This window comes from Rousettus aegyptiacus, unplaced genomic scaffold (assembly GCF_014176215.1).
Source record: "Rousettus aegyptiacus isolate mRouAeg1 unplaced genomic scaffold, mRouAeg1.p scaffold_m13_p_1, whole genome shotgun sequence".
Classification (NCBI taxonomy): Eukaryota; Metazoa; Chordata; class Mammalia; order Chiroptera; family Pteropodidae; genus Rousettus; species Rousettus aegyptiacus.
In genome coordinates this window covers 182,463,686-182,488,883 of record NW_023416284.1, presented here as the reverse complement: position 1 = coordinate 182,488,883, position 25,198 = coordinate 182,463,686, and the positions used below count along the sequence as shown (strand labels likewise).

The 25,198-nt window shown below is 48.2% G+C and overlaps 1 protein-coding gene and 1 pseudogene across 3 annotated transcripts in view; both read right to left on the bottom strand.

Annotated features, from left to right (window-relative positions):
• Positions 1–25,198, bottom strand: part of PACRG (parkin coregulated) — a 418,828-nt gene that overhangs the window by 257,151 nt on the left and 136,479 nt on the right. The window lies entirely within an intron of this gene.
• LOC118606537 lies at positions 17,964–18,082 on the bottom strand (annotated as a pseudogene).

Below are 25,198 nucleotides of genomic sequence, written 5' to 3'. Positions count from 1 at the left end.
TAGAAACAGACTATAATTCATTTAGCCATTTTCTAATTGATAAATTCATGTTGTTTATTATTTTTTAGGTATTTAAACTATGCCGTTATATATATACATACATATATATATTTATATGTGTGTATATATATGTATATATATCATTACATGTGAGTGCTTTTATTTTTATAGGATTAAAGAATAAACTGTGACTGGAGTGTTAAAAAAATAATAGACATAGTCACGCCGCTTTTCAAAAAGTTTCGGCAATTTATATTCCTGTCTACAGCATAAGCAAATGCCCACTTTGCTATACCCTAGCCCAGGGATAATAGTCCAAATATTTAACGATAAGCAAAGCAGAAGCATTCAGGAACATTCAGGTGGCATGCGTCAACCTGGCCAGTCAAAAAAGGGTGGCTTGTGGCTCTGGGAGAGAAAGGTGGTCAGGGTGGCTCTTGATTGTGGTTTTGACTGATGCCCACATGTCACGTGCTGACGGTTAGAATGTTTGTGTCCCCAGAAATGCATGTAGTGAAGCCCTAATGTTCAGGGTGATGGTGCTGGGAGATTAAGGTGATTAGGTCACGAGGGTGGAGCCCTCCGGGATGAAATCAGTGCCGTATACGAGCAGACACAAGAAGTCGCTTCCTCCTCACTTTGCTCTGCACCCTGTGAGGACGCACCAGGAGGGTGGGCATCTCAAAACCAGAAGCAGGGTCCTCGCCAGCCACCACATCTGCAGGCGCCGGGATCCGTGACGTCCCACACCCGAGGAGTGAGAAGTGAACGCTCCTCGTTGAAGTCCCAGGCTGCGGTCGCTGCCACGCCTACACACCTGGCTTCATGCTCTCTCTCGCCTCCAGGCTGGCGGTACTTTTTAAACTTTTCGAACCTGATATCTTAATCCGGATGCCTCATCGCCGGCCAACCTCAACACCTGTAAAGCCGAGCTACCTCTGTGCACAATCTGCTCTCCTTCCTCCATCGCTTATGGTCGCCGTGGATGGCACCATCTGCCGCATCATCTGACCTGGAAGCCTGACGTGTCTCCGGCCACCGTCCTCATCCCTCGGCCGTCATCGGTGCTGACGTCCTGTCGACTCCACTTAAAAGTCTCTCTCAGACCCTTCTCCATCCACGACACGTCTGTTTTATTCCATCCTGGTGACCGGATCCTTCCATACCTTCCGGCATGATTCAGCTTTGTTCAGCCTTAGAACTGTTCCCAAAGTTCTTTCATTAAACACAAAACAGTTTTCCTCCTCTGTTGGAAAAAAATCTCTAATGGCTCTTTTAAACCTTCAAATAAAATTTAAATTTTAAATGTTAAACAGCGCCTATCACACTCCTTCCAATCTTGTTCCTCTTGCTGCCATTTCTCGCTACAGTGAATTTCCGACTGCCTCTTGGCTTCAGGGTTTCTCGAGCACACCTTGCCGTTCTCCATCTTCATGTTTTCCCTCTGCTCAGCCATGGTCCTCCCGGGCAGCGCCGTGCTTCAGATCCTGGCTCAGAGACCCAGCTCTGTCTGGCCTCCTGCCCCACTCAGCATGAGCGCCACACACGCAGCCTGTTCTCACTGCGGGCGGCTGCACTCTGCACACACAGCACAGCACGCAGCGCGGCGGAACTCTAGTGTTACTGTGGGAGGGGGGGAGGGAGGAGGGAGGGAAGACGAAGGAGGGAGGGAGGGAGGGAAGGAAGGAAGGAGGGAGGGAGGGAGGAGGAAGGAGGGAGGAAGGAGGGAGGGAGGGAGGGAGGGGGAAGGAAGGAAGGAAGGAGGGAGGGAGGGAGGATGGAAGGGAGGGAGGGAGGGAGGAGGGAAGGAGGAGGAGGAGGGAAGGAGGGAGGGAGGAGGAAGGAGGAAGAGAGGGAAGGAAGGAAGGAAGGAGGGAGGGGGAGGGAGGGAGGGGGGAGAGAGGGAGGAGGGAAGGAAGGAAGGAGGAAGGGAGGGAGGGAGGATGGAGGAGGGAGGGAGGAAGGAAAGGCCAAAAGATTTTATTTGAATTAAATTATGTTTTAGGGCCACCTGTTCCTAAGACAGAGAGCAAAATCAATGAAAAACGTGGAAGTGATTAATAAGAATAAGCTGAACAAAACAGATTTCGCACATACAGAACTTGCAGAGCAGACCCGAGTAAGTGAGAGAGAAAGAGGATAATTGTGCCGCAAGTCAGCAAACTTGTCTTCAGTGAAAGGCGGCACAGGGAGCAAAAAGTAAATGGAAAAGCTGAAGTAAGACATGAAAAATGAGCGCAGTGCTTTATGCTTTGCGAACACTTCACCGCGTTTAAAGCATAGCCAGACATAAAGAACAGACATCCCGCACGCACGAATTTCGGCGGAGAGCGGACGATTTCCTTCTGCAGTTCTCTAGCGCTTACTTCAATACCATTTGTGTTTTGCGACGTTTTAGATGTAGCCGGTTGTAATGCATGCTATTAGCTTTTCATACGTCAGGGCATATTCCTATTTACAGTATCACGTTTTAACTGTTACTAAGATAACTAAGCTTGGATCGCAGTAGCAGGTTACGTGAAGGGGGCTGGGTCCCTCCCACAGCTTGAGTTACCATCTGTTGCCCCGTGGCCCCCAAATGTGTACCTTGAGCATCTTAATCCACATGGACCGAAGCTCGCTCCAGACGAGGGAGCAGGGGACTCCTCGGAGTCAGCCCGGGCTGACGCCCCTGGAATCCCACCACATCTGCACATCTCCTCTAAGTTTTCAGACAAACCCTGAGGACCAGTGAGCTCACTTCTTTCTGGAAGACTCGGTCACAGCGAGCCAAGGCCAAATGGCTGTTGGGACCGAGCCCTCACTGAGAGGAACGACTCAGGACGTGGACACTGGGGGCGGCCACCAGGTTCAGGTCCCACTCGTGACTAACCTATACGGTGCGCAAGCAACTCCGTCCATCTCTCTGTGACCCAGTTTCATCTCCATAAAAAGGAGATAATAGTGCCAGCTACATCATAAGGCTCTTCTTGTGAGGTATAAACACAAGCTCTTAGAAACATACTAGGCCTCACATCGGCTAGTTACTATTGGCGTCGTTATTACAGAAGGGACTGGGAAGCAAGTTCACAGAACTTGAGGAAAAGGCAGAAGATTCTATGTAACAACTAGTATTTTTATTTAGTAAAACTCTCTGTGGTGTATAATGGGTATAGCCCACATTCAGAAGAAATCTGGTTACAAAATGAATCATTTTAAATGAAGTAGGTGAGCTCGCAATTAAAAAAAAAATTCTATGAGGAAAATAAAAGCAAAGAATTCGCCTGTGATAACAGTAACATGAATTTTCAAGTCTAAAATTTTGTATATTGGTTTTCTTAAAGTAAAGCAACACTGATATATAGCTCTATTTTTCGGAATTTACTTTGGCATTATATTTCGAATTCTTGTGATTAAAAATGCATTATCGACATTTCCTCTTTTGGAATTTCGACAGAGAAAACGGCTTTCTCTTAATCACACGTCCGCACCACTGAACATTCGTGTGGCGGCCTCCCCGCCTGCCTTGCGGTAAGAAACGGTTCCACTGGAGCTGAAATGCCTGTGCGAGTTCCATCACACGTATGTGATTTTTTCTTTAGTTTTTAGCTTTGCTAAGTCTATAGGGCCTGTACTTAACAGTTAAACTATTTTATAGTTCTTAACTATTTTATAATTATGATGTTACTTGCAATAAATTCTTCTCCAAAGCTTTCCTCTAAAATTTCAGTTGAAAAAAGGATCAGTTCGGTGGTTACCGGAAGGCAGGGGGCGGCGAGGGCAGCTGGGGGGACGGGGGGCCAAGGCACGGCGGCGGAAGGAGATTCCGCTCTGGGCGGTGAACACGCGACGCGGCACACGCGTGACGTATTACTGGATCGTAGACCCGGAACCTGTATGATTGTATTAGCCAGTGTCGCCCCAACCACTTAAATTAAAAAGGAAAAGGATAACCGAGTGAAAGATACGTTAGAAAATAAACGCCTGGGGGTATTTAAAAAACCTGGGTAAATCTGTAGCTTTGGGGATTATTCCATTGTTTCTTTCTTCACGAAATCTCCGGGGGCCTCCTGACTGTGAAGCTGCCCGCTTGACGCCCTCCGCCTAAACAACGGAGCCAACATAGCGACCGTCCTGGTCTTCAACAGACGCGTCCTTGCGTGAGCGCACACGCGCGTCCTTCTTGCTGTTTTGTGCAAAACATGGTCGCCGACGAGTTTCTAACGCTGTATCGGCCTCCACCGAAACGACGCCTTACTACAGCACAAACGTGCTGAGGGACACCCGAGGAAAACAGGCAGAGGTGGGGATCCAGCTGGGGAAGGAGGAACGGAGAAGGGGCTACCGAGAAGGAAAGGTGACGACTTTAAAGAAGAAGTGACATAAAGTTTCAAATAAAAGATTGCTGGGCTTGCTACAAAGCAACGGCAGCGATCGCCGACCTGCTACTCGGTGTAATGGGGGGGCAGGGGAGCGAGGACCCCTGAGAGCAATTCCAGTGAACAGAGGCTGCAGTCACAGCAACAGGGCTGTCGTGAAACGGGGGGTGGGGGGGAGTTGCCTTTCCTTCGGTGCGATTACACATCGCACTTGCAAAGAACTTCCACGCCCATTCTCTCATTTGGATATCAAGCCAGCAGTGGGGACCAGTCAGGGGGGATCCCCTTTTGCTAATTTTGCAGCGAAGGACTGAGGCCGGGGAGAGGCATGGCCTCTCTGGTCAGTGCCCACGCCGGGTCTGGGGCTGGACCACGATTTCTTCCATGTTTCAGCCGAGTCCTGTTTCTAACCCATCACAAGCACCGTCGTTACTGTCATTTCGCCATATCGGAACAATGCCAACGGCCTGGACTTTCTCCCGTCAGCATTATAGGTTTAACGAGTTTCTCCCTCCTAGAGGACGCTTCCCATGTATTCCCTACTCCTGAGGTCACAGCTTCTTCACGAAACGTCACAGAATTTGATTTATAAGGAGCTGCCATCTGTTAATAAACACTCGGGATCCCTAAAAGCCATAGTAAGCGTTTAAATTTTAAAAGTCACGAGTGCAGCCTTTGCGACTTCGGGAATCTCACAATTCAGGGCCCATTGCTTTCATGAGGGCATTAGTTATCGATCATTAGAGCTGTGGCAGACGTTGAGTAGACAGAGTTCTGGCTCTCTGTACAACAACTATCTAGAATCTCTGGGAGGTACGGTTGGCCTTGGACCCACCCAGGCTCTCATCTCTCTGTCTGAGAGGTTCGCACTTCAGCTTCCACCTGCCGGGCAGGTGGAATCAGAGGATGACGCCGGGTCGATGGAGCAGCTCGAGATTCTGCTAAGTGCCGGGGATGGAATGGAACAATCTGCTCGGCGCGTGATTTATAACGGAGATGGCGCCGGGTCCATGTGCTCGCGAGGATATATGACCCCACACCGGTATTAACAGAAGGAGCAGAGCTCATTTGGATCGCAGTGGACTATGAAGGATTGGGCCGTGATAAACAGCCAACTGAAAGAAATAAACTCCAGGAGAAAAGTACGGCAAACTCGGCTGCACGGCTGTGGGTGATCTTTGAAGACTTCTACGTGCTCGAGTCAGGGGGCGAAGGACGACCGGCCACAAGGAGCTTCCCTCCTCAGCGGGCCTCCAAGAGGTTGAGGACACGTGTTATTTCACAGCGAACCACTGCAGAGATGGTCTTCAAAGATCACCTAACCCCATCTCGCCTCAGAAATGATGAGTCTCTACGTGAAAACCTGGGTCTTGAAAATGGGAAACTCTCCAAAGTCTCACGACCTATGATCCAGCTGGGATGCAGGGTCCTGGCCCAGTGTTCTGCCCTCTGCCATCCTGACCTGTCCACACACGGGGGCCGGAGCCCTCACGACCACACGTGGCCACAGAGTGAGAGGAAACAGACCTGTCTCGAGAAAAGGGTGTGGCCTTTGGTTACAGTGCAGAAACAAGACGCAGGAAAAGAAAGAGAAAGGCGGCATGAAAAAACAGAGAGCAGGTCCCCTGGAGCAGGGGTCAGAGGCCTGGGGACATGCAGGGAAATGAGGCCCTTCCTCTCTGCCCTAATGACAGCTGGGCCCCTTAGGGATGTCTGTATGAAAAAACAATCATTTGTGGTTCTGGCAACGGTAAACACCTGATCCGCAGAGATTTACTTGGGAAACAGGTTGTTCCCATTTCGATCTGCATTTTCTAGGAAAACGTGGGCCCCGTCTGCGTGGACCTCCGACACGCGGGGTACAACTGTGGAGGGGGCCGCACAGCTAACTGTGACCCTGACACCCCGAGGAAGGTGACTGCCAGGCGACGCGGGGCTGCACCCTCCAGCGCTCGCCTCCTTTGTGGCGTCTGAACTCTGCGTGCGCAGACGCTGGCTGCCTCCCAAGGCTTGGGGGAAGCTCTGTAAACACTGGCTCACAGAACTTCCCCGCTGCCTGCACGAGAGGCGGGTGCCTCTGATCACTGCCGGCTCTTCGTCTATAATGAGTGACTTCATAGGTCACACAGATCGACAATATGGCCCATAATCCATATTTTGTAAAGGGTAGAACTGCAGCCCAGATAGGGAGGATGACACGAGGCTCCGCGAATCAATACCAGGGCCCCAGACGGAATCCTGCTCCTGCTAGTTCTTGTCCGATTCTTTATTTACCCACCTTAACTCCGTAAAACGCGTGTCAAGTGCAACTTGCACATAACAAGCCTTCGCCGAGAACGCTCAGGGACAGTGAAGAAAATTCCGTCTCCACAGCGTGACCCTGTGCTCGGGGTACTGTCGGCACACAGTGAAATTGTGAAACGGTTGTGCAAACCGGCTCAGAGCGATCACCGTTTTTAGAACCACATAAAAATGATGCCCAGATCTTTTATCTAAATTCGTTTTTAAGTATGGAGATACTACAAATGGGATGTGTTTGCAAAGCCCACAGTCTTTAAAACAATTGTTGACTTACAGCCCAAGCATACCTTCTTGTTGATTACTTCGGTCAAGAATATATATATATGGCTTCGGTGACAGGGGCAATACCAATATTAAATTTTGTTTTATGTTGTGATTTTTCCCCGCTTGGGATCTGAATTGCGGTGAGAAGTATTTCATTCCTTTGATTTACAGTGAGCAGAACAAAGATTAATGACAGGCGACTTTAATTTAGCTCTCTCGACAACTTTCAGGAGATAAAGGGCTGTGAAAAGACACTGGATGCCCTGGGCTTATTTGCAAACTTGTTTTGAACAGACGGCCAGCAAGAAGTGTTCTCTTCCCCTGGCGTATGCTTGGCATGGTTCTCCTTGGGTGAGGAAGTGGCCAGGAGTGAGGGGAAGCGGGGGGAGCCAGGGCTCTGAAGCTGTATAAACATGATCGTGTTGGAGCCCCGGCTTCTCTGTCGGTATCTGAGCTTCCTGCCCCATCAGACGGCAGGGACCGGGTGCGCCGTGGAGGTTCGTTCACTCCCCTCAGCCCCAAGACGCTCCACAGACACTCGGGTGCTCACACCCCCGCCCCAGCTCTGAGACACCGCTGCGCTGGCCTGACACCCCGCCGCACGGAACCCATTTACTCATTCAGAAAGCGACGCCTTAGCCACACGCAGCATCTGCGGCACGTTTGAGAGAGGTGGCCGCTGCGCACATCCTGAAGGACGGCCTCGGAACGCCTGGGGGCCTCGGAGCTGGGAGAGGTCGGTGATCGTCTGCTCTCACTTCTCTTCCTTCCTGATGAGGTGAGAAAGCCAAGGCCGCCTCACTAAAGCTGTACTCGCTTAAGAAGGAACTGTTTGCACGGCATGGCTGCACGTAGGGTTTTAAGATCCAGTTTAAACGGCTACTGTCAAACCTGACAGGCCCAGCTAGTTCTGCGGAAACACCAGAGGCACATGAGCCTCCAGCGCATGCAGCCTGTTGGCACTTTTCATGCACTCATTTACTCATTCATTCAATAATGCTGCACGCGACCATGGTGCTGGCGTCTGTGAGCCAGGCTTGCCAACACGGGCAGGACCCCTGCCCTCGGAGAGCGTGCACGAAACGACCGGGCAGACGCAAACGGCGATTCGAGGTGAGCTGCCCACAGGGACGTTTCCTTGCTTCATTCACAGCGTTTACCGCGGCAAACTGAACTGACACGGGGAGAGGGGGGCGGTGATCACCGGCCTTAACGGGGGGGGGGGGGGGTGACATTTAAACTGAGCTCTAAGAGGTGCGAAGGGGCCAGCCAGTCCATGCGGAGGGAAGAGCTCTGCAGAGACCCCGGCCCCGTAGCACGAGGCGGCCGACGGCTCCAAGGACCTGGAAGGTCATCAAGGTGGACCGTGCGGGGTGAGCAGGAGGCGAGCGGGCTGCAGGTGAAGAGCTGGGAGGGTCACTGCGATGGGCTGGCGTGGCCCGGCTGCCATTCGAAGCTCACGTTCGCTCCTGGGGGAGAGGGGACGAGGGGAGGCAGCGACGTACGGGCCCGCCGCAGAGTCGCGGGCGAGAGAGCGTAACGTGGCGATGGGGACGGGCAGACGCGGCCGGGTCTGAAGCGCATCTGGAGACCGTGAACGCCCTCGGTGGCCACTGCGGGAAAGGGGAGCAGGCGCGGCCGCCTCCAGGGCTCTGTCTCGGGCCTCCGACTAGCATCTGAGAGTGGTAAGCAGCGCGGCTTTGACGGTTTTAAGATGGAAGCGTATCAAACGTTATTTCAGGGAGCAAATGTAGTTAGTGTACCTCTGCTCGTATCTGGCGCAAAATAGGAGAATAAGATACAGGTGAGTGAGACTCCGGTCCATTAATTCGTTTCTAAGTTTTCTTCCACCTGTAACATGGACTTGCGGCTTGCTTTTCTTAGAATACTGTATTCTCATGTTTCATCATCTGACTGAAAGTTGGGTAACAATTTTTCTTCACCTACTTGGTTTCTCCGTTATTAGAATTGTCACGCTGGAACATCAATAATTTGACATGTCCAAGAAAGCAGGAAGTTAACTCAGAAATGCGTATCATTCCAACTGCTTTAAGTCTGGTTTGGCAGTAAAACATATGCCTTTCGAAAGAAAGTGCTATCTTGTTCTTGCTTTGAGTTTCCTGGAAGAATTGCACAATCTAAGTACAAATGTCTTGTTAATCCTCACAATATTTCAGTGAGGAAGACAGATGTAGAGTTCTTCTGTTTTGACAATATTCTTAGTGAAGTGGATTATATAACCACCTCATTACAATTTCATAAAATAAATTTCAGGCTAAAGTCTACATGGGAAGGTTTAATTTTGGACAGTCTATGCGACTTCATGAAGGTGAGTCACATGTTTACATCATCCCAAACAGCGACAGGTCCCCAATTTATTTGGCTTTATACCATGGTGACATTCAGCAATATTTGTGACTAATATCCAGTCTTTAAGGGGGAAAAACACAGAATAATGTTCAACATCAACACTATAATTTATCTTGTAAAATATGCATTCATATTCCATTTCGATTTTAACTTATGATTGGTTTTACTTGACAGACCCATTATTGAAGAACATTTTCGTATTGCTAAGAAAAGTAACATACATTTTAGGATATAAAAGAAAAGGTCATTAAGAAGAACAAGTTTTTCAGCATTCTAAAGAATTACATTGCTCGAAAGTCTAAATATAAGTGAAATATGAAGATCACATAGTAGATGTGACTTAAGTTTCATACGGATTAAACTAAACTGCATGGAATCGTACAGACAACCTAGGAAACAGTTTAACTTTCAATAATATACTTAGATTTTAATAGAAGATGTTAGTTGAAGAATTCAGAAAGCAGATATATCACAGACTACCCACATGTGGAAAGGTTTTTTTTCCTTTTTTTTTTTTTCCAGTGTTAGTAATAGGACTGCTACCGGTGTACTCTAGCAAATATCTGCTTCTTCATTTCGAAACTTGAATTGGAAGCATCCGACCTTAAGGCAAGTGTTCACTTCTATAATAAAAACACACCACATGCCAGTTCCGAGCTGACCGGTGTAAGATACCTAGCGTGACAACAGGTGTAGCGAGGGGTGAAAGAACCATAGAGGACACCAAGTACGAGCACGTTAATTACAGAGGCAGCTTTAAGTCGCTTGGAAACTAACTAGCTTTTGATATATTCATTTGTATATCTAACCACCACGTAACGTTCTTACAAGTTTGGTGTACTTATACGAACTCCTGACCCTTATGAGCCAGAAAAAACTGAGATACGAAATAAAGTACCGTTTGTAATGTATTAGTCCTCTTCCCAAGTGAAGCAATTCACAAAACTTTACAAGAGACTGTCAAGCAACGGAATATTTAAAAATATGTCGTTCCCTCAGCTAAAGTATGTATCAAGCCCTGTCGATTTATTGAGCAGCTACTATGCGTCGGCACTTAGGACCTAATGGCATGTCAGCAGGGCAGTGGACGTCACACAAACAGTCATGAATAGCCGAGATAACTAAACGAAATGCTGCAAAGGGAAGTCACCAAGTGCCATGGGGGTGTAAGGTGGCACGGGACCTACTCGCGGTCACACAAGGCTTTCCTGCATAAGGGATGTCTTAGGAAACACGATCATTTACCTGTTTCCAGATTGTCATTTTCTGGTACCATATCCCTGGCAAACCCCTTTTTCGCAGTACCCAACAAACACTGAACACCTGCTTGGGAGGTGGGGGGCAGGTCCTTCCCCGGCATTCTCTGTAAATCCGCAAGGCTCGATCGACCGGGCCATCAGCTGCTTCCCTCCTAAACGCAGGCAGCAGGGGAAGAAGCCACGTGTGCCTGTGAATCGCAGCGGCCCGGCATCTTCGTTACCTGCTCTGGTGCATTCCTTCTGCCACCCGAACCTTGCCCACCACCTCGGGCCCTCTGGCCCATCTCTGCCTCCTTGTTCTCAGCAGATGCCTTTGCTTTCCGCTTCAGAAGACGACGGAAAGCAGGGGTCAGGGGTGTGCGGTTCCCTCTCTTCCCTCTGCCAGCCCCGTGGGTTTATCTGGACCCACACCTGTCGCTGCCTGCCGGGTCCTACGGAGCCCACCTCCCAACGCATCACTAGAGGCCCTTCCTCGCGCTCCTCTTCCCGGCCGCGCCCCAGTCCAGGTGCTCCTCGCCTCTCACCCGAAGGCCTGAATAGTGTCTTTTCTGGTCTCCCTGCCGCCAGCCTTCCCTACTCGTCACCCGTGACAGTCGTACGGAGATACTAAAGGCTCACGTCATGCCCGCGCCTCGACCGCGTCCCTGGCTCTCCACAGGCATGGAGCCGCGTCAGGGAGGCCGCTGGCTGTTCCCATGTCCGCCCCGCCCCACCCCACTTCCAGCCTCATACCCCGCCCCCCGCAGACGCCCCGGTCACGGTCCCGGCTCAGCGTCTCCGCCCTCTGCCCCTCTCCGGAGAACGAGCAGCCGGGGAGACGCATTCACGACGACGGCGCCTCGCAAACCGCCTTCTCCGCACCACGCCCCACGCCTGCGGCCCGGCTGCTTCGCGACGCCCGTGACGCCGACCGTGGCGTCCTTCTTCCAAGAGCTCAGCTGCGAACTCCCAGCGCATTCGCACCCACGTGAAAAGCCGCCCCATGCGCCTAGCCTGCCTGGAAATCCTCCGGCGCCCACAAAGCGTGGCCCTCCCTGCAGCCCTCGCAGGCCGCGTCCCACTGCAACGCGCCCCGTCGGGACATCGTTTCGGCCTCCTCTTACTGAAGCAGACCCTAGAATTACACCTCAGCGGAAATGCCAATGAGTCACAAAGAAGCGGCGTATATGATTTCGCTCATTTACTATTTCGTGAGGATGACTTTTCACAAAAATAGCTAAAAGCGATCCGAGTTTACTGTGTGCCGGAGATTCTGCTGCGCGTGACCTCACTCTACCTTCAGAGACGCTCGTTTCACAGATCAGAAAACCGCGCTTCAGCGAGAGTGAGCGATCTGCCCGGTTGTTTCGCTTGCACGTGGCGGAGCCGGGGCCTGAGACCAAGCCTGACCGCGCGGCCCGGCTCTGACCGCTGTGACACACGAGCCGGGGCCTGAGACCAAGCCTGACCGCGCGGCCCGGCTCTGACCGCTGTGACACACGAGCCGGGGCCTGAGACCAAGCCTGACCGCGCGGCCCGGCTCTGACCGCTGTGACACATCACTCGCTCCTGCTTTTACCGCCCGGTGTCCCACGTCACCAATCCGCGCGTCCGTTTCTTTTGTGTTTATTCATTTTCTGACAATTCAGTAAATTAACATGTACCGAGCTCCAGATCCTCTTGGCAAGAGGCCTCACGAGTCTCTACGGGTTGACACAGATGTCTAAGACAAGAGCCTTTTTCCCCAAGAGAATTACTACCTAGGTGGAAACAGTGCCATAAAGGTATGTAATTTTAACTCATGATATAACTGACACAGTAAAACTGCAATGAAATATGGTAAGAAAATAAAAATGCTGAAAAGATGCAGGCCTGGCTAGAGTTCTCTAATATTGAACACACTCCTGAGACTGGTCAATTTCAAGGCCAGTAAAAATTATTTAAGGTCCATAAAAATATGTGTGTGTGTATAAACACGCACACATAATTATTTATACATATGAATATCCATAGATCCACATGTACGCTGATGCGTATATGTTTAAATGCTAATTCAGAATATTCCTGTTTTATGGTGCTACGTTCTTATTATTTTGAGCTGAAATGTCCACACAGTGTATTTGTGGTACACACGAGCTTCGTCTTTATTGGCATTTCATAATTGCTGGCATCACGTAATGAGAGGTTAGCAATTCCAAGCTTTGATATTTGCACACCCAAGGCATGAGCATCTTTTAATAACTGATATAATCACTTCTTGGAGGATCTTTCGTTACATAGAATTAGTCATTAAAAACTACATTCCTTGAACAAATGTGATCTTTCATACTTTAAATTCCCCCACCTGTCTTCACCTGCCCAAACGAGGATCTCGACGGTTTTCCTAAGCAGTTTATTACAGAAAACCTGCCTTTCTTTCCATAACTATACCTTCCTCCAACCTGAATTTTATCCAGCACTTCCCTAGATGTCTTCATTTTATTGCCGCAAACTGGAATCGTTACGCTAATACGGCTCTATAAACGCAGGATGTTAGCTCTCAGAGGGCCTTCTCATCAAAGCGCCCTGATTAGACGGGAGAAACAGGGCCCAGTGCGGCTGGCCGCTCCGCGACGATGCTGAGCCCACGGCCAGGTGGCCGGTTCTGCTGCTGCTGTCCACCTCGGGCCCCGTCTCCTCCTTGGCCTCCATGCCCGACACCCACATTTAGCATCCGGCCCAGCCATGTCAGTCACACCTTCAGAAGAAACGGTGTCACCGACAATGTCTCCAGCTGGGCGTGGAGATGGATAACATTCACTAACGAGCTGCAGAGGCTGGAGAGAAGGGGCCCACAGGAGACACAGCCTCAGACGGGGTGGGGCCGGAGAAGGCTTCACGGGCGAGGGGCGCTGGCCCTGAGCCCAGATAGAGGACAGGCCGGGCTTCATCACATCCACGGAAGAAGGAAGGGGATCCCAGGACCAAGGACTGACAGGAGTGTCGGCCGAGGTGCAGATCACACTGGTTCAGGAACTGGAAGGAACCGGAGCTGCTCGGCGGCAGGCAGGGGCCAGCGCAGGGCCAGCCTCAGACGGCCCACGAAGGAACGTGGGCTCTGACTCGTAAACGGGGGCCGCTAATGCACTTTACGCGGGGACTACGCGGTCCTGCGCCCAGCTTACCGGGACCTTTCGGGCTCGGGGAGCGGCCTGATCGCGGGGCACTAGGCGAAGGGCAGGAACCCAGGGCAGTGGACAGAAACGGGGACGGTGAAAGAGGCGGACGCCTAGGTGGACTCAGAGACGCGAGGCTTGGGCGGCTGGGCGGAAGGGGTGCTTCCAGCCCTCGAGGGGAAGAGCGACGATCAGACGTGTGGTGGCGGGGGGTGCGGGAGGGGCGTAGGGCCCGGAGAGGTGAGGGGACGGGGGAGGCGCTAGAGGAGTGTGCTCGCGGGGCCCGCGATGCCCCCGCCGGATCCGACCGAGCCCAGGAGCAGGAGGACGCGACGGTCCGCGGCTCTGGCAGGAGCCCAGGACGGCAGGCACTCGAGGCCGGGGTCGTGACAGGCTAAACGTCGCTCACGGCCACGCTGGGCTGCTCCGGGGCGGGGCCGGATGCTTCGCGATGGCACGTGAGGCCATCGGGAGTCTTGGGTGATCTCCTTCTTCCCACGGACAACTCGCACACCTGGTGACGCCTCTGTGCGCAGCGGGCCTGAAGCCACGTCGTCCCTGCACATTTTAGTTTTTTAGCCAATACATTATTTTTTTTGCTTAAGGTATTTAGAGTTGGGAATCGGCCACCTGTACCCAAATAGTCCTGAAAAACTCGGATGGGCCCTGGGCGCCCTAAACCTAAGCCTCAGGATCAGGTACAAGGACACGACAGATTCAGTCACAAAGCCTGATGTGTGGGGTGGGGATGAGCTCTGAGGCTGTCTGACCCGCCTGCGCCCTGGGGAGCCAGCCAGGGTCCGGCTGGAGCCGCGGACACTCCCTCTGAGCTGCCCAGGGTCCGGCGCCCCGGCTGGAGCCGCGGACACTCCCCCTGAGCTGCCCAGTGCCTTCTGCCACTGGCTGCTGCTTCCTGGCCACGTTGCCTTCTTAGCTTCTTGGCCGGAAGCCTCGACTCCCATTTCTCAGCCCGGCGCTCTGGAGCTGACAGCCGCACCTGGCTGGCTTTCCTCTCTCGTTTTCTCAGTTCCAGAGCCGGCCTCAAGCAGCCCTAGCCCTGGCCTCCAGAAGCTAAGTTGGGTCCCTACCTGCCTGGCCCAGGGGGGGCCCGCTGAGCCTGGCCGGGTACTCTGTGGACTCAGAAGGTCAAAACCCGGCCAGCAAACTCAGTTGCCGAATCCATTAAGAGCGAAAGGGTTAGACACAGGGAGGAAATGAGAACGCTGCGGAGAGCAAAAGCGAGCACGCGCCCAGCGGAGGTGAACGGCTGAGACGTCCCCGGAGTTCTGTCTGGCACAGCTGCCGCTGCACAGCTGGGCCCGGGTCTGAACGAGCGGGGCAGGCCGCCAGCACCGGCGGCGGCTGCGGGTCGGCAGGTCACGGCCGGGAGCGGGTGTACTGAGTCCGTTCCTCACCCCCGGACCGTCCACGCGGCCCGAGACCGGGCGCGTCTCTCCACCTGCCCGTTCCCACCTGGCCTAGCGGCTCTCGGCCCCCCAGCAGCCTCTCTGCTCCCACACTGGCTGCCCTACGACCTTCTCCACACCGCGGCCAGAGAGAAGGTGGTGTTTCTCTGCTCAAACCGGTCACTGTTCCCCCTTATCACTCAGCAGAAGCCAAGTCCGTAAGACAGCCCTCCGGCCCGAAGGCTCCGCCCCGCGACCTGCCGACACGACACACCCGTCACTCTCCTCTGAACTCGCCCCTCCAGGGACACGGGCCTTCACGCCCTTCACGGAACATTCCAGACCCTCCCCTCTGTCCCTGGTCCCTCTGAGACGGCCCTTCTCATGCAGCGCCCTCTGGTGGACTCCCGCAAAGCCTTCGGCAAAGACGTCACGTCTCAGAGGGACAGTCCGGTGTCCTTATCATCATCATCATCCTCAGACCCCTCACCTCTCCAGCCCTGCACAACCTTCCCCTTCCCTGATCGATCTTTTGGCGAGCACTGCCTTCTGAGACATCCTGCAACGCACCCCCAGGTGCCCGCATCTCATAAACAAAGGACGCCGGCTGCTTTGTTTATAGCTGACCCCCGTGTCCAGACAACGTCCTCGTCGTTACAGGCATGCAGCGCACATCTGTCTGGTGAATGAGTTAATGCGTAAAGGAAACAACACACTTTGACCATGGATGAATTGGACAGATGCTACGACAAAAATGACCACTGTAGTTCATGGGTCATTCAGAGGTCCTGCCAAATGTGATTCATTCTGAAGCATGGACTCGTAAAAATGCATCAGGTGCGCTTGGGAATTCCACGGTTTTCATTTTAGACATTATATATGATCCACTGTGGGCAAGAGTCTGTCATACAAATGAGATATGTTGTAAAAAATCCTTAACTGAGCTATTTTAAAAATGGGTTTTTAAATGAATATTTAAATATTGATGTGAGATATGAATATTTGAAATTTATTCTTTTTCATAAAACAGTTAATTTTAAGGCTAGCATAGTTTTTAAAACCTTTTGCCGGCTGGATGTGCAAAGCATTGCCACCAGAGCTCCAAACGCTGCATGAGTCACACTGGTCTAGTCAATGGCCGTTTATTAGTATTAATTTATTTTCTTTGCTTAAAGTTTTGGAGGCTATCTAGGTGACTCATTCTGTTGAAAATATGATTATTCTCAAGATTTCAATGGTTTTCCCTACTAACGCATAAGTGTGTTTTATATCATTCGTAAAAAAATTAATAACTTTAATAATGAAATTATTATAGATAGAAATTCCAAGCAAATTTCACCTTGCCTTCCCTTACATCCAAAATATGGCCTGTTTCTTCAGCAACTGATGAGGGGGTGGTGGGCATTACTTCCAGCTTACTTACTCCTGTAGCTCTGTTTACTGGGATCGTGGCTTAACATTAAAGTAAATTAAATGTCATTTAATGACATTAAATGACATTAAATTCTACATTTTCTTAACTAAATATACAAAATAAAAGTTCTGGGCTTCTTTATTTTGAAGGGAAAGACTTCTGTCTCTCTTTATCTTTTTCTTTGAAAGGTCCTGTTTTATGTGGATGTTAGACAAAAAAAGAAAAAGTAAACAATAAAAATAAGACCCAGGGAAAAAAATGAACGTGCCCACTTCACCTGTGGCAGCAGCCCACACGTTATAACAGACTCACCACCTGCAACCGTTGGATCCATCGTGCCGTAAAGTAACGACCAAATGACTTAATTGACATTTTTTTTTTGCAATGAAGAAGAGGCTGCTGAACTTTTGAGGAACTTTTGGTTTTGCATAGCAGTAAACGCGTTGTATTTCAGCTGCGTGAATAAATATCTAGCCTGGGATTCAAGAGCATCACCGGCATTTACAATATATGTGACTTTCACGGTCCCGATCTTCTGGCCCGGCCGCCCAGGGCCGGGAGGTGAAGTGGGGATGCGCAGGCCCGCCCCTGCGTCGGGACCGCTCCTAGCTCAGGTGCCGCGCACCCTCACGGCCCCGGCCCCGTCGAACTTGCTCTTCCATCATGCAAACCCATAATTAAAATACATGAGTAAGAACGAGTTAAAGGCAGTTTTAGAATAGCCGCCAGCAGGATGTTTGGAGTTGGAGGACATCAGTCAGGAGGTAAGGAAGGTTTAGTCAGGGTCTCACGACCTCTATGACATTCCGAGATCAAATGATGAAGCTTGCCATTTAATTCTTCCTTAAACTTTGTGGCTCAAGCCAGAAGATCCTTAATAATGAAGAGCAAAACTCACCTAGGTGACACTTACAAGCCTCTTTAAGAATGTCTGTCTCCTGCCCCACCCACACTTGACGACACGCAAAGCCAAAGGTCTTTACTTTCCAGCAGTTACTTCCTGCCTGTGCCCCTGGGCCTGAGGCCTCCGCCCACCTGGGCTCCGGTTCACCTGTACAGGTAACAAGCACCTCTGGACACCTATTTCTGACCCCTGGGGTTCCTGAGCCCTCGCCGCCTCGGCCGTCGCCACCTCCCTCATCTGCTCCCACAACGCACACCCCAGGCTCCTCTGCGCCTGGGGCCTGCTCCGTGCAGAGTCTTCCCAGCCCATCGTTCCCAGTCTAAGTCCAAGTAAGCCTACTGCCCCCGGCAGGGGGGCGATGGGCGACATGTTCTAGTCACGTGTCAGCGAGCGGGATGTGATGGTCTACACTCGTAAGGGAAGAAAGAGGAAATCTAAGAGAGTACATTATAGGGGATATATATACGCACATATACACGTGTATATATATACATGTATATGTATGTATATGTACATATATATGTGTATATATATAATTTTTAAAAATTTTTTACGCTTACAGCACCTGGTCTTCCTAGGTGGTCTCCCATCCAAGTACTAACCTGGCCTGGCCCCATTTAGCTTTTGAGATCAGACGGGATCGGGTGTGTTCAGGGTGGCATGGCCATAGACCATATTTTTATATTTTACTAAAACTAACTGATATATTTTTAGAGGCAAAGCGCTAACAGATTTCGATGTTCGTAACGGTAATAGAGTATTGATTACGCGCAAGACGCTACGCTAAGTATTTCACTTGGGTCAAGTAACTTAACCCCTTCGCCTTTCTGACAGAAGGGCCACCGCTCCCGTCCACAGACGAGACACTGAGACCCAGGAAGGCCAAGCCCGAGGCACACTGCCAGTGAGAAGCAGAAGAGAGATCCGAACCCAAGCCTGCCTGGTGGCAGAGCCTGCGTGGAAATCACTGGTCCTTATACTTGCTTGGTTGCTTTTGTTTTTACCTTTCACGGAAAAAAATGTTAAACAGTTGCATTTCCGAAAGCATCATCTGAGATCTACCCAAAGCCACGTTAAAAATGTGATCTACCATATGATCCAGCAATCCCTCTACTGGGTATTTACCCCGAAGACTTGAAAACTCCTATCTGAAAAGATAATTTGCACACCGATGTTCATAGCAGCAATATTCACGGTGGCCAGGACATGGAAGCAACCTAAGTGTCTTACGAGAGATGATTGGCTAAAGAAGCTGTGGTACATGAATACAATGGAATATCACCTGGCCATAAGAAGAGATGAAATACAGCCATTTGCGGCAACATGGATGGACATCGAAGATAATCATGCTAAGCGAAATGAGCCAGACAGAAAACGTTGAAAGTCACATGATATCACTTATATGTGGGATGTAAACCTAAAAGCAACAACAAGCATGACAAACAAACAGAGGCTCATGGACATGGACAATTGACCGGTGGTTGCCAGAGGCTGGGGGAGGGAGGAGAGAGGAAGGAGACCAGGTAAAGGGGGTCGAATAGGTGGTGGCAGAAAGTCTCGGTATGGGAGGTGAACACACGATGCGACATATACGTGCTGTACTGTTGAATTGCACCCCTGAAACTTACTCGATTTTGTCATCCATGTCACCATAAAATAAATAAATAAATAAACAAGAATCAATGGCTAAAAAAAATGTGATAAACTTCTGTGGGTGATTTAAAGGAACAAGCTTGAATGACTGGTACGAGTTAAACTGTGTCTCCTAATGACTCAGAATGTGCCCTGGTTTGGAGTTCGAGTGAAAATGAGGCCACGGGGGTGGACCCTCCTCCAGAGTGACTGGCGTCCTTATACAAAGTAGACCTTCGGGTGCAGAGATGGGCACACCTAGGAAGAGGAGAGAGCCAGGTGAAGACGGGGCGGGGCCCACAAGCCGAGGCGCGTCTGGGGCTACCAGACACTGGAAGAGGCGCGGGGGTCTCCGTGCACCTGCTGTCTGTCGCCTGCTGGGCGGGCGGGAGGTCCCGAGAGGACGTGGAGGCAGTGGGGACCATGGGGGACACAACGCCCTTGGGGGGTACCGGGGCGGCGGGCAAAGGTGGGGAGGGGCGTCCAGGCCTCACACGGCATCTCCAAGACTCTACCCACCTCTGTTCCCACCGGGACCCAAAGGACCTGCAGCAGCGACTCCGGAAGCCTTGCGACGGGCTGGGGTATCGTAAATAAATAACACACCATTACAGAGGAGTCCCAGAAATTACAAATGGAACATTAAAACAGATTTCTAGACCACCGAGGGACTTTGAAATACTTCCCCCTTTTTCCTGTTCTACTCGGCCTACTCTCCACCTTGTTTTTTCTTGTTCCTTTCCTTTCTCTCTTGATCTCATTTATCGACGGCTTTCTTTAAGTGTGAACAGCTAACTACAGGCAATGTCAAAATAATCTGATTTTTAAATCCAGGAGGTTGAACACAGAACAAGACTTAACAGTCGTGTTTACATAAAAGCTCACCTAGTTCTAGTTACTCGGCAGTTGCAGACGCTACTGGTCCCCAAAAGATCTGTCATGATGGGCTCATTTTTTTTCGCTTGTGTTCTCCATTAGTAATTATTAATATCAGGTCAATCCTTAACTTACAAAAAGACACAACCAGCTATGACGTGAGTAGTCAACAAAAAGTACCGTTAAGAACCAATTTGCCGGATTAAGGGTCAAAAATAAACTTGCTAAAATGCTGCCTTTATTTGATTACTCTTTTTATATTCCTGTTTTCACCTATAATCTTCCTGACACGAGTTTTATTTTAACAATGTTTTTGATATGAGGCTTTTATTCACCCACACAGTTTCATTTATTTCAGCACAATGCCAAATACAGAGGAGGCTTCGAGACTTGTTCAGTTAACGAATGAATGCTAATAAGGTGTTGAAGAAAATTACTCCAAATTAATTAGTGGAAGCATTATGTAGCGCCGGACGCCAGAAATGCTGCCATAATGATGTAGCGTTTGAGGCTAAAAGTTTGCGCAGTGGTAGAAATAATGTTTAAATATTTTGAGTGATTAATTCTAAATGGAGAAACTCAGAGTTATTCAAAACATCAGGAAGTTTTGTAGCTTTTTTTTTTTTCAGCCTATAAGTCCAAGAAAGGGAAGATGAAAATAAATTTATTCACATTACCTATGTTTCTCATGTTGAACATGAAGGTCAGGGATTGTAAAATACTTGCTTCATTAGTATGAAAACAGAATAACCAAGCCATCATTCTCTTTCTAATGCAACTGAAAATTAATTTAAAATAGACCAGTTTAGAGATGCTTAGTACCAAGATGTACAAAATGAAACCCTAAATCAATCCCTAACTTGCTAGATTATACTTTAATATACAATAAAAATGCACACTTTGTAAAGATGAATGTTACTTTTTAATACACTTATCCACAGAGAAAGCAATTATTATTCTATATTGTTTTATTTGCTTTTCAATTAGTAAATAAAAACTAGGTGAAAAAATCGAGGTTACAGCTATTCTGCTCTACATTAATTTTTTTATATAAAAATTTGTGTTCTATAACCATAGTTCACCTCTATTGTTAATAGAATGTTATGAGTAATATCAAAAAGTTCATATGTTATTTCCAATTTCTACTTTTTCGCCTGTGTATAGCGGCAGAATGAAAGCACAGCCTACACATGCACTGTAAAGTCAACAAAGTTGGTGAAAAGGCGAATTTATGTTTGAGAATAGAAGGTGCCATTTTTCTTTCCCGTTTAATCATGGATGATTGGCATTTGGCAGTGTGACGAGGGGGGCGGGGGGGATGGGAGAGAGTACTGTCAGCCCAGTGACACTGTGGTTCTAGACAGTGCCAGAGAGAAGTCACCATTATCTGAGATGTCAGCTTGACAGAGAATGATATCAAGGTCACTGTAAGCGCTATCGTTCTTGGGAGCAGTTTACCTTGATTTTTTCCCTCTTTTTACTAGACAAAAATTACTCCTTTATGTTGTCCTTCCGGGGGAATAACTTCATTTTATTTGAAATTATTTTATTATCTTTTAAGTTATTTTTTCTTTCACTGAATCATCTACATCCTGTACATTTAAAGGAAGCTCTTTCTATAATATTTATGGAATTTAATTAAGCCTGAAAATTTTGAGTAGGTGTCATTCAATGAAAGCTCAATAAGCATTCAAAAATATTAAAGGGACACTGCTTGTTGAAGCTGTACTTTTACATTACTTTTGTTACTCATTAACTGCTGTCACTACGGAGCCTAAAAGGCAAGGGACAGCATCGATTAAATACGGGTTATTAAAAAAAGTATATTTTCAATCTCATTATGGCACTCTTGTTTCTTTATATTAAAGCAGTAAACTCCATCGAACGCTCAGGCTTTATCGCTTTAAAATATATATATATATATATATATATATATATATATATAAATATATATATATATATAGCTAAGTAGCAGGTAAATAAATGCAGTGAACTTTTGGATGCCAGCGAATTCCGTGCACTGCAGCCATTAGAGCTGTTCTATATCTTCAATACAGATATTTCTTATCATCGCTAGAGACAAATTATTTAGCAAGGAAAAGAATCACATATTTATCAGTAGATATAATATCGCACGCAAAAGAATTCTCAGCTAGAAGCAGCCACAGGGAGAAAAATAAATCACTCAGAACAATTGGAGCCCCGCAGCCCGATTCGGAGGCGCACGCAGGGCAGGGCTGGGAGCTGTCCTCCATCCAGGCGCAGGCTGAGGACCGCGCCTGTCACTGACATGCCCCTTCCGTGTAGCGGGGCCCTCACTAAACGGGGCTATCTCTTTTAAAGATGCGATACAATTTAGTGCGGTTGTTAGTTCAGTTCGGGGACTCTCCTGAGCCGAGACTATCAATCATGCTGAACGGTGGAATTATTCATACGGTTCAGTATTCTGAACGGCTGTTCACAAGAGACTGAAGAGATACCATCGAGCTCATTTAATTTAGACTTGAAGCTGGACGTGAACTTCACTCTCTGCACAACAGGACTATTTATCTGTCGAACCACCCAAATTCCTTAGGTTTGTGTTAAAGTAGCTTGTGATGGGGGATCCTTCTAGGGCATTTTTCATTAAAAAAGGAAAGAATTATATTATGAAAATTCAGTAAGTTATATAGCAGTAAGGGATTCCCAAGTTTGCTTGAGCTACTGAAAGTGAAAAACAATACAGTTGTCACTTGGTATCTTCACGGGACTGGTTCTAAGACCCCCAGATACCGAACTCCTTGGAGGCTCAAGTCTCTTATGTGAAATGGGGGAGAATTTTCCCATAACCCACACACATCCTCCTGTATACTCTAAATGATCCCTACAGCACTTACAGTGCCTAAAGCAATGTCAACATCATGGAAACAGTTGTTAAACTGTATTGTTCACGACATAATGACAAGGAAACAGAAGTCTGTTACATTTTCAGTACAGACCCCACCATCACTGGCCTAACTACACAGCACAGTTGGGCAACGATGTAACATTTTTTTCCTGAATGTTTTTGATCCATAGTTGGTTGGACTGGAACCCTGGATATAGAGGGCCAGCTGTCCAAACCATCTCATAACCTCCGACAAAAACAAACCGTGTATTTTTTTTTAAGTTATATTTTTCTCTCGGCACTGTCTCATAATAAGGGACCGGGCTAGTGATTAAATAACCATTTCTTACGACATGCAGAGGGAAGAGCTATTTTATTAGAAAATGCATCTCCATCTTTAACGACTCTCGGAAACATAGAGAAAATGGATTGTCACCTCTATCTTTCTGGGGGAGCTACTGACACTTCTGCTTAACGACAGATTTCATTTCTATGCTTGTGAATGCAAAGGGCATGCCTCTTCTAATATTTATCCTCGGAAACCTGGAAAACAGAGTAGAATTCTTGCAGTCTCAAGACAACAATGATGGGAGGAAGGCCGGGAGAGCGATTCAGTGGCTCGAGAGAGCTCCCCGCCTCTCAAGCTTGCTGTCCTGGTTCGAGGGAGACCACGAGAGCGAAAAGCTAAACAGACGTGCTTTTTAAAACCTGACAGCTGATGGAGTACTGAACTGTCATTTCTGGAATGTTTGCAGCCCAGTAACGGATGAATTGGGGCAAAATTTTAAAATTTTAAAAAATTAGAATGTAAGTAAACACCACTCAACTTGCAGGGCAAATGCACACCACCAACCATCACCGTTACGTGTAGGATTCGATTTCTCTTAAACAGGACAAAAATCCTTCACCTCATCCATTCAGGGATGAATTAAATGCACCGTCTGTTTCAGTGTGAATATTTTTCTCATGTCAATTTAAAAGCTGAGTATTTCAGTCTCCTCACATTTGTTTACTTGTTTTCCCTAAGAGCAAGAGCGACCAAGTTCACTTATTTTCACCAAGAGGCTTGCCTTCTTCACTCTGCCTAGGGTTTTCTTTTTTCCTGCTGCACTGAAACCATTATTGTTTTGAGTGTCTGTACTGAATTCTTTCCCACATATATTTTGCAAGCTTAAAAAAGTCAGTTTGGATTAAATCCAAGAATAATGAGATATTTTGAGTATTTTTTCCTTTCATTCATTCACAAAAAAAAAGCAAATAGATTCAAAAAGATTGCTGTGTTTTAAATAATGGAAAAAAAATTTTTTGAGTAATGAATGTATTTCCAAAGCCAGCATATTTTTAACTTGGGGAAGAAAGGGCATATGATTCTCTGTCTAAAATATGATCTGTTCACTAATGTTTAATAGTTATTTTCTCACAATTGTATCTCTGATTAGAAAAAGTCAATTCACAGAAACAAAAATGTTCAAAGAAAAAACGGAAATTAGAGTGACTGTCTGCACAAAGATGAATAATGTAATTTCTTAATTTTCAAAAAAAAAATAATGAAATGATGGTATTTTTAAGAAGAGTAATAGACATAATATTCCAAAAGCCTGAGTGAGCAGAGTGCTTTCCTTTGCTGGTGGAGCTCGGTTCATCCGATGTGCTCTGGCCAGAGGGTTTTAGAATTCTCCTGCGCTACGCTCACTGTGACCCCCAAACACACTCACAAAAAATAAGACCTTTGTGGAGAAGACGTGACTAGTTCAAAAATAATAGGGTTTTGTCATGGATTAACAATATTCAAAATTTTAAAACATATTTAAACTAAGAAAAATTCAAATTTCTACAAGCCCAACATTCCCACAGGGACTAAGTCATCTAAATATACGAATACAGAATGACAGAATAAAAAAGGTAGATAACGCATCCATAGATCCACAGACCAGGACAGAAACACAGACAAGGATTATATCTGTATGAATCTCCCTGGATGTTTCTTGCCAAAATAGAAAGGGGTTGGTGACTTCAGATAATTGAGGTTTCAGATATATGTTTCAGCTACATGGAAGAGAGGTACCTGGGAGATGCCCCGGTCTTTCCAGTGAGGCTTCTTGAGAGCTGGACCCTATGAGTAAGAGAAACTGGCCGCAGAACAGCCTTCGCGAAGCGTAACTCAGAGCCTCGGATATCCTGATTAAAGTTCTGAAGGTGTGGGGGGCGGGGAGCGCAGTAAGTTTGATTTTCCTTACTTTCTCTCTTCCAAACCCTCCTCTGGTTCTACCTTGTGGTCTGACCTTGGGCACAGCAGGGCACCTCTGAACTTCACCATAAATATCTGCAAAATGAAGCGTTTAAAAGATTTGCTCTTGGCGCTTCTTTTCAAATGGAATATTCTATAGCTCCAGACCCATGATCCAGAAGAAATG